This window comes from Rhinoderma darwinii, chromosome 5, assembly GCF_050947455.1.
Source record: "Rhinoderma darwinii isolate aRhiDar2 chromosome 5, aRhiDar2.hap1, whole genome shotgun sequence".
NCBI lineage: Eukaryota > Metazoa > Chordata > Amphibia > Anura > Rhinodermatidae > Rhinoderma > Rhinoderma darwinii.
The window spans coordinates 265,188,070-265,201,080 of record NC_134691.1 but is presented as its reverse complement, the minus strand read 5'-3'; the positions used below and the strand labels follow the sequence as shown (position 1 = coordinate 265,201,080).

General features: G+C 42.3%; 1 protein-coding gene across 2 annotated transcripts in view; it reads left to right on the top strand.

The window, feature by feature from the left end:
- The first annotated feature begins 4,706 nt into the window (after window positions 1-4,706).
- The window catches only part of MYRIP (myosin VIIA and Rab interacting protein), a 474,673-nt gene continuing 466,368 nt past the window's right edge, over window positions 4,707-13,011 (top strand). Inside the window, exon 1 of one of the 2 annotated variants that reach the window (XM_075827100.1) lies at window positions 4,707-5,051. The gene's annotated coding sequence lies outside the window, so the exon portion shown is untranslated. The remainder of the gene's footprint in view (window positions 5,052-13,011) is intronic. The other variant, XM_075827101.1, reaches the window with a different exon arrangement.

The window sequence follows — 13,011 nt, the reverse complement described above, 5'->3', positions numbered from 1 at the left end:
AGTATGGGCTGTGTAGTGTCACATATACAGTGTAGTGTCTCCATGTGTGTATGTGGTGGAGTAGTGACAGAAGATGCTCTATGTAGTGTCTCCCTGTGTGTATGTGGTGGAGTAGTGACAGTATGGGCTGTGAGTGTCACATATACAGTGTAGCGTCTCCCTGTGTGTATGTGGTGGAGTATTGACAGAAGTTGCTCTGTGTAGTGTCTCCCTGTGTGTATGTGGTGGAGTAGTGACAGAAGTTGCTCTGTGTAGTGTCTCCCTGTGTGTATGTGGCGGAGTAGTGACAGAAGTTGCTCTGTGTAGTGTCTCCCTGTGTGTATGTGGTGGAGTAGTGACAGAAGTTGCTCTGTGTAGTGTCTCCCTGTGTGTATGTGGTGGAGTAGTGACAGAAGATGCTCTGTGTAGTGTCTCCCTGTGTGTATGTGGTGGAGTAGTGACAGAAGTTGCTCTGTGTAGTGTCTCCCTGTGTGTATGTGGTGGAGTAGTGACAGAAGATGCTCTGTGTAGTGTCTCCCTGTGTGTATGTGGTGGAGAAGTGACAAAAGTTGCTCTGTGTAGTGTCTCCCTGTGTGTATGTGGTGGAGTAGTGACAGAAGTTGCTCTGTGTAGTGTCTCCCTGTGTGTATGTGGTGGAGTATTGACAGAAGTTGCTCTGTGTAGTGTCTCCCTGTGTGTATGTGGTGGAGTAGTGACAGAAGTTGCTCTGTGTAGTGTCTCCCTGTGTGTATGTGGTGGAGTAGTGACAGAAGTTGCTCTGTGTAATGTCTCCCTGTGTGTATGTGGCGGAGTAGTGACAGAAGTTGCTCTGTGTAGTGTCTCCCTGTGTGTATGTGGTGGAGTAGTGACAGAAGTTGCTCTGTGTAGTGTCTCCCTGTGTGTATGTGGTGGAGTAGTGACAGAAGTTGCTCTGTGTAGTGTCTCCCTGTGTGTATGTGGTGGAGTAGTGACAGAAGATGCTCTGTGTAGTGTCTCCCTGTGTGTATGTGTGGAGTAGTGACAGTATGGGCTGTGTGTCACATATAGATGCTCTGTGTAGTGTCTCCCTGTGTGTATATGGTGGAGTAGTGACAGAAGATGCTCTGTGTTGTGTCTCCCTGTGTGTATGTGTGGAGTAGTGACAGAAGATGCTCCGTGTAGTGTCTCCCTGTGTGTATGTGTGGAGTAGTGACAGAAGATGCTCTATGTAGTGTCTCCCTGTGTGTATGTGGTGGAGTAGTGACAGTATGGGCTGTGAGTGTCACATATACAGTGTAGCGTCTCCCTGTGTGTATGTGGTGGAGTATTGACAGAAGTTGCTCTGTGTAGTGTCTCCCTGTGTGTATGTGGTGGAGTAGTGACAGAAGTTGCTCTGTGTAGTGTCTCCCTGTGTGTATGTGGCGGAGTAGTGACAGAAGTTGCTCTGTGTAGTGTCTCCCTGTGTGTATGTGGTGGAGTAGTGACAGAAGTTGCTCTGTGTAGTGTCTCCCTGTGTGTATGTGGTGGAGTAGTGACAGAAGATGCTCTGTGTAGTGTCTCCCTGTGTGTATGTGGTGGAGTAGTGACAGAAGTTGCTCTGTGTAGTGTCTCCCTGTGTGTATGTGGTGGAGTAGTGACAGAAGATGCTCTGTGTAGTGTCTCCCTGTGTGTATGTGGTGGAGAAGTGACAAAAGTTGCTCTGTGTAGTGTCTCCCTGTGTGTATGTGGTGGAGTAGTGACAGAAGTTGCTCTGTGTAGTGTCTCCCTGTGTGTATGTGGTGGAGTATTGACAGAAGTTGCTCTGTGTAGTGTCTCCCTGTGTGTATGTGGTGGAGTAGTGACAGAAGTTGCTCTGTGTAGTGTCTCCCTGTGTGTATGTGGTGGAGTAGTGACAGAAGTTGCTCTGTGTAGTGTCTCCCTGTGTGTATGTGGTGGAGTAGTGACAGAAGTTGCTCTGTGTAATGTCTCCCTGTGTGTATGTGGCGGAGTAGTGACAGAAGTTGCTCTGTGTAGTGTCTCCCTGTGTGTATGTGGTGGAGTAGTGACAGAAGTTGCTCTGTGTAGTGTCTCCCTGTGTGTATGTGGTGGAGTAGTGACAGAAGTTGCTCTGTGTAGTGTCTCCCTGTGTGTATGTGGTGGAGTAGTGACAGAAGATGCTCTGTGTAGTGTCTCCCTGTGTGTATGTGTGGAGTAGTGACAGTATGGGCTGTGTGTCACATATAGATGCTCTGTGTAGTGTCTCCCTGTGTGTATATGGTGGAGTAGTGACAGAAGATGCTCTGTGTTGTGTCTCCCTGTGTGTATGTGTGGAGTAGTGACAGAAGATGCTCCGTGTAGTGTCTCCCTGTGTGTATGTGTGGAGTAGTGACAGAAGATGCTCTATGTAGTGTCTCCCTGTGTGTATGTGGTGGAGTAGTGACAGTATGGGCTGTGAGTGTCACATATACAGTGTAGCGTCTCCCTGTGTGTATGTGGTGGAGTATTGACAGAAGTTGCTCTGTGTAGTGTCTCCCTGTGTGTATGTGGTGGAGTAGTGACAGAAGTTGCTCTGTGTAGTGTCTCCCTGTGTGTATGTGGCGGAGTAGTGACAGAAGTTGCTCTGTGTAGTGTCTCCCTGTGTGTATGTGGTGGAGTAGTGACAGAAGTTGCTCTGTGTAGTGTCTCCCTGTGTGTATGTGGTGGAGTAGTGACAGAAGATGCTCTGTGTAGTGTCTCCCTGTGTGTATGTGGTGGAGTAGTGACAGAAGTTGCTCTGTGTAGTGTCTCCCTGTGTGTATGTGGTGGAGTAGTGACAGAAGATGCTCTGTGTAGTGTCTCCCTGTGTGTATGTGGTGGAGAAGTGACAAAAGTTGCTCTGTGTAGTGTCTCCCTGTGTGTATGTGGTGGAGTAGTGACAGAAGTTGCTCTGTGTAGTGTCTCCCTGTGTGTATGTGGTGGAGTATTGACAGAAGTTGCTCTGTGTAGTGTCTCCCTGTGTGTATGTGGTGGAGTAGTGACAGAAGTTGCTCTGTGTAGTGTCTCCCTGTGTGTATGTGGTGGAGTAGTGACAGAAGTTGCTCTGTGTAATGTCTCCCTGTGTGTATGTGGCGGAGTAGTGACAGAAGTTGCTCTGTGTAGTGTCTCCCTGTGTGTATGTGGCGGAGTAGTGACAGAAGTTGCTCTGTGTAGTGTCTCCCTGTGTGTATGTGGTGGAGTAGTGGCAGAAGTTGCTCTGTGTAGTGTCTCCCTGTGTGTATGTGGTGGAGTAGTGACAGAAGTTGCTCTGTGTAGCGTCTCCCTGTGTCTATGTGGTGGAGTAGTGACAGAAGTTGCTCTGTGTAGCGTCTCCCTGTGTGTATGTGGCGGAGTAGTGACAGAAGTTGCTCTGTGTAGTGTCTCCCTGTGTGTATGTGGTGGAGTAGTGACAGAAGTTGCTCTGTGTAGTGTCTCCCTGTGTGTATGTGGTGGAGTAGTGACAGAAGTTGCTCTGTGTAGTGTCTCCCTGTGTGTATGTGGTGGAGTAGTGACAGAAGTTGCTCTGTGTAGCGTCTCACTGTGTGTATGTGGCAGAGTAGTGACAGAAGTTGCTCTGTGTAGTGTCTCCCTGTGTGCATGTGGTGGAGTAGTGACAGAAGTTGCTCTGTGTAGTGTCTCCCTGTGTGTATGTGGTGGAGTAGTGACAGAAGTTGCTCTGTGTAATGTCTCCCTGTGTGTATGTGGTGGAGTAGTGACAGAAGATGCTCTGTGTAGTGTCTCCCTGTGTGTATATGGTGGAGTAGTGACAGAAGATGCTCTGTGTAGTGTCTCCCTGTGTGTATGTGGTGGAGTAGTGACAGAAGATGCTCTGTGTAGTGTCTCCCTGTGTGTATGTGTGGAGTAGTGACAGTATGGGCTGTGTGTCACATATAGATGCTCTGTGTAGTGTCTCCCTGTGTGTATATGGTGGAGTAGTGACAGAAGATGCTCTGTGTAGTGTCTCCCTGTGTGTATGTGTTGGAGTAGTGACAGAAGATGCTCTGTGTAGTGTCTCCCTGTGTGTATGTGGTGGAGTAGTGACAGAAGATGCTCTGTGTAGTGTCTCCCTGTGTGTATATGGTGGAGTAGTGACAGAAGATGCTCTGTGTAGTGTCTCCCTGTGTGTATGTGGTGGAGTAGTGACAGAAGTTGCTCTGTGTAGTGTCTCCCTGTGTGTATATGGTGGAGTAGTGACAGAAGATGCTCTGTGTTGTGTCTCCCTGTGTGTATGTGTGGAGTAGTGACAGAAGTTGCTCTGTGTAGTGTCTCCCTGTGTGTATGTGGTGGAGTAGTGACAGAAGATGCTCTGTGTAGTGTCTCCCTGTGTGTATATGGTGGAGTAGTGACAGAAGATGCTCTGTGTTGTGTCTCCCTGTGTGTATGTGTGGAGTAGTGACAGAAGATGCTCTGTGTTGTGTCTCCCTGTGTGTATGTGTGGAGTAGTGACAGAAGATGCTCTGTGTAGTGTCTCCCTGTGTGTATATGGTGGAGTAGTGACAGAAGATGCTCTGTGTTGTGTCTCCCTGTGTGTATGTGTGGAGTAGTGACAGAAGATGCTCTGTGTTGTGTCTCCCTGTGTGTATGTGTGGAGTAGTGACAGAAGATGCTCTGTGTAGTGTCTCCCTGTGTGTATATGGTGGAGTAGTGACAGAAGATGCTCTGTGTAGTGTCTCCCTGTGTGTATGTGTGGAGTAGTGACAGTATGGGCTGTGCTAGTGTCTCATCAGATGCAGACAGTACAGTAAGCATGTCTCTCCCTCACAGGAGTAGGCACTGAATGTCTGGCACAACCCCTTTGTCGGTCTCTCTTATCAGCTCGTGTGCTAGTGATTGGCCAGCAGCTGGCACCTCGGTGACCTCTAGAAGCCGGGCACCGCTGTCATTCCAGGTCCCGGAGCAATTGCCCCCCTTGTGGGCCCTGGGAGCGGCGCAGTGCGCACACACTCAGGCTGCCCGCTGAAGGAAGCGGCTCTTATCTGCACTTGTTATCCAGCAGCAGCAGCCGCCGCCGCCAAGCCTGCAGGAGTGTACTGCAACCCGCCATCCCAGCCGCTGCAGTCACCTCACCCACACCAAGCCTGACCGACACTGGCACACAGGTACCATCTTGTCTGCATGTGGGTGTGGGCAGGGGGCACTGCCTTTACCCTGGCAGGAGGAATAGGATGTGAGGCTGGGGCTTATTCCTCACAGAGTTGTGATGGGAGGCACAAGGGCATGAGCAGCATGGAACAGGAAATCACTACAAGTCTATGGCTTATTCTCAGAATGTCCTGCTTATTTTCTTATAAGTTATTCTGTAATAAGTATCAATGTCATTCTAATATTGTCAGAATTTAATATATGTGTATATGTATTACACACATGTATATATATATATAATCGAAGAAACCACGGCACTATATACGTGTGTATATATATATATATATATATATATATATATATATATATAAAACATACATATATTATTACAAACACACACGTGTATATATATTACATTATGTATAGTGTATGTGAATATATATATATGTATACATACAGATATATATATATATATATACACACACACACACACACACACACACACACACACACAACTACATGCATATATATATATATATATATATATATATATATATACAAACACACACATCTATCTATCTATCTATCTATCTATCTATCTATCTATCTATCTATCTATCTATCTATTTATCTATCTATCTATCTATCTCATATCTATCTATCTATCTATCTATCTATCTATCTATCTATCTATCTATCTATCTATCTATCTATCTATCTATCTATCTATCTATCTATCTATTTATCTATCTATCTATCTATCTATCTCATATCTATCTATCTATCTATCTATCTATCTATCTATCTATCTATCTATCTATCTATCTATCTATCTATCTATCTATCTATCTATCTATCTATCTATCTATCCATCCATCCATCCATCCTGGTTTGGCAGCTTATATGACACACCACACCATTCAGAGCAGTAATATTCCTCTGGTATAAGTGGATTGTGTTAGGTCATAGATCTGGTGGATATTAATACATGAGCGGTGAGTGCTGTGACTGTCTATCAGCCTTCAATATGTTATCACAGCAACCACTATCCAATACATCTGATCAGTACAATGGACACTTACAAATGAATGGACGTGGAGCCGATAGACAAGTCTACAACAAGAAAGATACTGAGCAATGGATGGATGGTGTTTTTTTTTAGAATAAACATATGTGTGTAAATATTATAAATAATAAATATGTATGCTTGGGTGTGTGTATAGATAGATATATACATAATATCATATTATACAATATAAATATTTACAATATTGAGGTGTACAGTAATACGGATGTCTGTAAGTATAAGAGGGGCATTATTTTGGGTACTTATAGATGTTCTGTCCGCAGGCCATTCTCACTTACCTGACATTGGGCCAACATTTCAGTAACTTTTTGCTGGCCCAATAATAGTGATTATATTGATAAAACCGTCTGGAGTTTGGGCAGTTTTCAGACATTGCTGTTTTTTTGCTTGGTGTCTGACTATAATCTTCATGTAACTTATTACTTATTAGAACAAACAATTCTCGCAAGAAGTGTCTTAAATTTGTTTACCAGTGGTCAGCTGAAAATGGCATTGAGTATTGACATTTTATGGGAAACTTGTCCATGCACTGGGAATTTTTCTAATGTCTTCCAAGGTCATACTTGCCCTGTAGTTGAATAAATCCCTTAGATGCCTCCTAACAACTTTGCTGACTGAGCTGCTTCTCCAAGTGGCCACATAATTGTGTATTGTGATTATTTATGTAGGTATTTGTGATATGAACAGGTAGAGCCCATCCAGTGTTTCTGTATTATTTTAAAGTCTAGTTGACTTGCCCAGTACTTGTGTTTTAAGGTGCAAGCCATCTGACAACTGTGTACATACTACCTTAGGCCTCATGCACATGGCCGTGCCTGTAATCACAGCCCGCGATTGTGGGCACGGCCGGCCACCGACACCCTTGGGCCACGCACCGCATTTTCGCGCTGTGCTCCCATACTTTGTATGGGAGCACGGCCCGCAAAATCAGAAAAGTAGGACATGCTCCATATTTCCTGGCACGGTTCTACGGCACGAACACTTTTTCCGTAGCGCTACGGAAAGGTGTCCACGGCCAATAATTGCGGACCGTATTGCGGTCCGCAATTATGGAGTTTTTCCACGGTTGTGTGTATAGGACCTTAACTTGATGTATCTACATGATCCGACAGGTCCTTGGTGTAGAGGGGAGGTTTAAGACCCAAGGCCTCTATCATTAGGAACCGGCAAACTGTTTTGGTTCCACTACCCATAGCACTGTGGTAATAAGGCATTCTTGTCGGAGGTTCGGGGAGTCGGCTACTGCTGCACCTGCCAAGTCCACAGTTACTATCTCTGCAGTATGAGGCAAAGCAGATCCATAGGAATATGGTGCTGCTCTACTATTTCAAAACCTCATATGAAACCTGAATGCCTGTGAAGGCCTTACTGTGAGTTTCATCTGTGACCTCTAAAGTACCTTTCTTAAATGGCACTAAAAGTTGAAATGCTATCTTACTGGACCACTCGTCATCACTTTCTGCCTTTCTTTTTCTATACTGGCTATACTGCTGCTCCACAGGGAATGAAGATCCGTGTCTAGCACTGAGTTACAATAGTTTGAGAACCACTGAACCGCACTCAGTCTACTGTACAGAAGTTGGGGATCTGTAATAAGCTTCTAGAATTTTTCCCAATTTTTCCCAAAGTGTGCACTATACGGTAGTCAATAATGCTTGGTTGGATTCCATTGAATATAAATACAAATATGCTCAGAAATCTCTTGTATCATTTATTGACCTAACCATGAAGAAGTGAAGTGTTTCCGTCTGTGTGTAATATGCTTCATTTTTGGTACCAAATTGACCAGACACAACCATCTGCAATTTCTTGAAGTGTTATGAAAAATGTATTAGACATGTTTTATTACAAGTCAAGTATGATAGTTCACTGTGAGTCACATTGAGCATTTTGTCTGTACAAAATGTCCGTATCATTGGTCAATTAGAAAAAAAAGAAAAAATTGTGGATAGACAAATCCATCTTACCAAGTTACATTAGTGACAGAAATGTGTGCCGCACAGATTAGCGCACTTACAAATAATGCTATTATGATAGGACAGCTAGGGTCTTCGTCAACACTGCCTCTATCTATCTATCTATCTATCTATCTATCTATCTATCTATCTATCTATCTATCTATCTATCTATCTATCTATCTGTCTGTCTGTCTGTCTGTCTGTCTATCTATTTATCTATCTATCTATCTATCTATCTATCTATCTATCTATCTATCTATCTATCTATCTATCTATCTATCTATCTATCTGTCTGTCTGTCTGTCTGTCTATCTATTTATCTATCTATCTATCTATCTATCTATCTATCTATCTATCTATCTATCTATCTATCTATCTATCTATCTATCTATCTATCTATCTATCTATCTATCTGTCTGTCTATCTATTTATCTATCTATCTATCTATCTATCTATCTATCTATCTATCTATCTATCTATCTATCTATCTATCTATCTATCTATCTATCTATCTATCTATCTATCTATCTATCTATCTATCTATCTGTCTGTCTGTCTATCTATTTATCTATCTATCTATCTATCTATCTATCTATCTATCTATCTATCTATCTATCTATCTATCTATCTATCTATCTATCTATCTATCTATCTATCTATCTATCATCTATCTATCTATCTATCTATCTATCTATCTATCTATCTATCTATCTATCTATCTATCTATCTATCTATCTATCTATCTATCTATCTATCTATCATCTATATGTGCTCAGCGTCGGCTTATTTTAGGTTAAATTTAAACCACGTTCACTGTTTATTTTCGGTGGGACTCTTTGAAGTGGTCCCTTGGAACATATGGCCAAAAGTATGCAACTATATGCCTCATTTATCATCACTGTCTAAGGCCCCTGCACACGGCCGTAGCCGTCATCCCAGTCTGCGATGACGGCTATGGCCGGCAGTGGACGGCCCCGGACAGTCACCCGCATTTGCGAGCCGTTCTCCCATTATAAAGTATGCGAGCACAGTGCATAAACTGAAAAAATAGAACATTTTCTATTTTTTGCAGAGCCATTCTACAGCCTGGACACCTTCCTGTAAATATGCGAGAAGGTGTCCATGGGAAATATAAATAAATGGGTCCATACTTTGATCCGCAATTACAGTTCGTAATTGCGGATCAAAATTACAGCCGTGTGCATGGGGCCTAACAGAAAATCTGACCTTTAATTTTTCCAGAGCAGTTTACAATATAAAAGCTAAGTTCTGATTGGTTGTTATTGGCAATAGGGCCAGTATTTATGTTAGACAATCTTGACAACTGAGGCCCTCCATGCTTATACAGTTGCACACGTTTGCCGTTGACTGCAAGGGTATGTTCACACGCAAACGCAAAATACGTCTGAAATTACGGAGCTGTTTTCAGACGAAAACAGCTCCTGAATTTCAGACGCTTTTGCAAGTACTCACGTTTTTCGAGCGTCTTTTACTAACGTAATTGGAGCTGGTTTTCATTGAAATATAGTTAGTAAGGTTGAATAAAAACATACGTCCATCTAGTTTAACTATAAGAGTAGGTTATCACGGCTTATTCTCCGCCGTTTTTCGGTCCGTAAACGGCTGAAAAACTGACAAAAAATCAGAAGCAGAATGCCTCCAAACATCTGCCCATTGATTTCAATGGGAAAAATGAAGTTATGTTCCGACGGGCTGTTTTTTTATGCCGCCGTTTTTGAGCCGTTTTTCATTGACTCTATAGAAAAACAGCTCCAAATACGGCTGTAAAAAATGCAGCGAAAAATGTGTTTGCTTAAAAAACTTCTGAAAATTAGGAACTGTTTTCTATTGAAAACAGCTCCGTATTTTCAGACGTGTTTTGCTAAGCGTGTGAACATAGCCTTATCCTGCAGTGTTGATCCAGAGGAAAGAAAACAACCCCCACGAGGCAGAAATCTTTCAACAAATTAACCTAAAGGCTTTGTACAATGGAAGTCATGCATTCTTATAGAGAGGTTTTCATAACTGCTATTCAGTAACTGTGCATGTTAGTGCCACTTCTCGATTGAGTGCAGGAAACAGGAATTCTTCATTATTGGATGTCCTAGCTACTGGATCACATTGAAACACCGAAAAAAGGCCATACTTACAAATGGACACAGCCAGATCGCATTGAAAACTAAGGCTATGTTCAGTGAAATCCGGGGGGTGAGTCAGATTACTGCTGAAGATGTGCCAGCTTATTTGCCCCTGGATTGTCCATTTTTCCATGTGGAGGCTGCACAAATAATAATCTGCATATTTTATCCTGCAAGCATCACAACAGTGTCTCTACGTGTGTGTGTGTGTGTGTGTGTGTGTGTGTGTGTGTGTGTGTGTGTGTGTGTGTGTGTGTGCGCGCGCGCGCGCTTAGGCTATGTTTCTAGAGAAGCTTTTTAAAGAGATTAGTACTGCATTTCCGTCATTTATGAAAATACCAGATCCTTGTGACCTTCACTAAGTAATTTTGTGTCCCTGTGGTCCTGTCATCAAAAATGAGTTTGTAAGCTTGATGAGAAAGAAGCGTCACTGTATGTGAACGCTCGTGTGTATAGATCTGCTGACTTTTGCATGATTCAGATTTAAAAAAAAACTATAAAAAAAGGCATCATGCATAACTACGCAATAAGTAAAACGATTCACCCTTTCATTGTGTTTTAAAAATGGGTTTTAATTGGTATAACTTTGTTGCGGGAGGTGGGTAGTTGACTGGATTCTCTTCATAGTACTCTAGCTCAACTATTGGCACTGTTTACTTGAAAAATGAACCTGTAGGACTAACCAGTTCAACATCTAAGATACATGGCAATTGCATATTTATGGAGCCGAGTGGGACCAGAGATTATATTGGTGTATTACTAGCACTTTGGCCTATGAAAGTTGCTACAGATGCCTAACTTTATATGTTGGTTTCTTTTAACGTCTGTGATAAAAAAATATTTAAATCAGCTCACGGACTACCACAGATTAAAAACATTTGACAAAAACTGGAGTTAAAGGGAAGCTGTCACCAACATTTCACCTATTGAGCTCTGCTCACTCCTCGCTGGCCGCTGCTGTCAAAAGTTAATTGCCGTTGTCCCCTCTACTAAACTCCTCCGACCATAAATAACGGTCTGCAAAAATTTTCGCGCCTTTTGTGGTAATAATCCGGCAGTCTCGTTAGTTTCTCTTCAGTTGCCTACCCACTGCCGAAAACTGGCTGGCTTCGAATGCCAAAATCTTGTCTGCAAGTGCAGGTGCGCCCGTCATGCATGGTCTGACATCCTTCCCTGCTTTGTCCGGGCCTCAAATCTAGTTACTGCGCATGCGCCGCTATGGTGTCCAGTTGTGCGCACGCACCAGAACAGGACATCGATGCGCTAGCGCCGAATTTTATGTGTGCTGTGGGAGGCGAGGAGCTGTCAATCAAAAGTAAGGAGGCAGGGTTAACTCAGAAAGGCTTGAGGAATGAAAATATGACTCTTTTCGAATTAAGATATGACTCTTTCATGCTCATTAACATATGGCACAGGAACATAAAAAAATTGAATATTAAATGTTCAGAGCCTACTTAGAAGATAATTATAGTTTACATAAAAATAGATTTTTCACCCACTTCCTCCAGGTTTTGTTGGTTTAATAGGTAAAATGCTGGTGAAAGGTTCACTTTAAACTATACCCCACGAGTTCTCTCTGGCAGGGGAGTAGCTTATAATGTCTCAATTAAAGTTTTTAAGGTGTGTTTTTTTGCTCAAAGAGGATCTGTTACCAGATTTTTACAATACAAGCTTTGCACATTATTAACTAGATCTCTTAGACCTGATGAAGCTGGTGTACTTACTTTAAAAATCCATGCCAGAATGGCTATATAATCATTTCACAGGGCTTTTTCTACCTGATATGAAATTTATAATTTTATGAGACCGAGTATATGCATAATGTAATCTTAATCTCCTCACACCTAGAGCTGACAAGCTCCTATCAGTATCCCTCCTCCCCTGCACGATGCTAAAATCTTACACATGCTCAGTACAAGCTGCAGTTTTCCTCGCTTCAGCAAGAAAGCCTGTCTTCCAGAAGCAGTTTCACTGGGGAATCACAGCTTCTAACTCCATCTGCTGCTTTCTCTTACTGCAGAGCCAGGGAGACTGCATCTTTAACTGAGAATACGTGAGATTGCTGCATGGTGTGCTGAAGGAGGGACACTGATAGGAGATTGTCAGCTCTAGGTAGGAGAAGATTGAAATTAAATTATGCATATGATTGGTCTAATAAAATGCCCATTTTAATATCAGACAGGAAAACCGTGAGAAAGGATTATACAACCATTTTTACATGTATTTTTGAAGTAAGTACACCACCTTCATCAGGTCTAAGTGATCTATATAATAATGTATGCAGTTTATATAGTGAAATCCATTGAAAGATCCTCTTTAAGGTGAAATGCACAACACACAAAATGCTGTTGTGAACAAATTTTTAAAGTTTTATAAGAAGCATATCTGCAACAAAAAATACAACAGCAATAATGAGAGATTTTGAGGTTTTTCTATGTGTTTAAGTCTTTTGTATATGATGCAAAATTTGTCATTGTCACTAGTAATTAATTTTAGCGGATTAATAAACAATATGTTACCAGTTACCAGACGCAAAATTATTCTCCATGTACACACTGAAACAATGATGAAGAGTGTGGCTCTATTTCAGCAACTTCTTCTATGAAGTTTACTGGATGAGTGGGACTATCTGTTGCTCATATATTGGAAACATTCACTGTTGGCTACTTTTTGCGAGTGTGTTATTAGGAATATCGCCTTCTAGCAGTCTGGGTATACTTATCACTGATATATATATATATATATATTTTGCTTTCAACTATTACTGGGCGCTGGGAGCTTTGTAAACATAGCC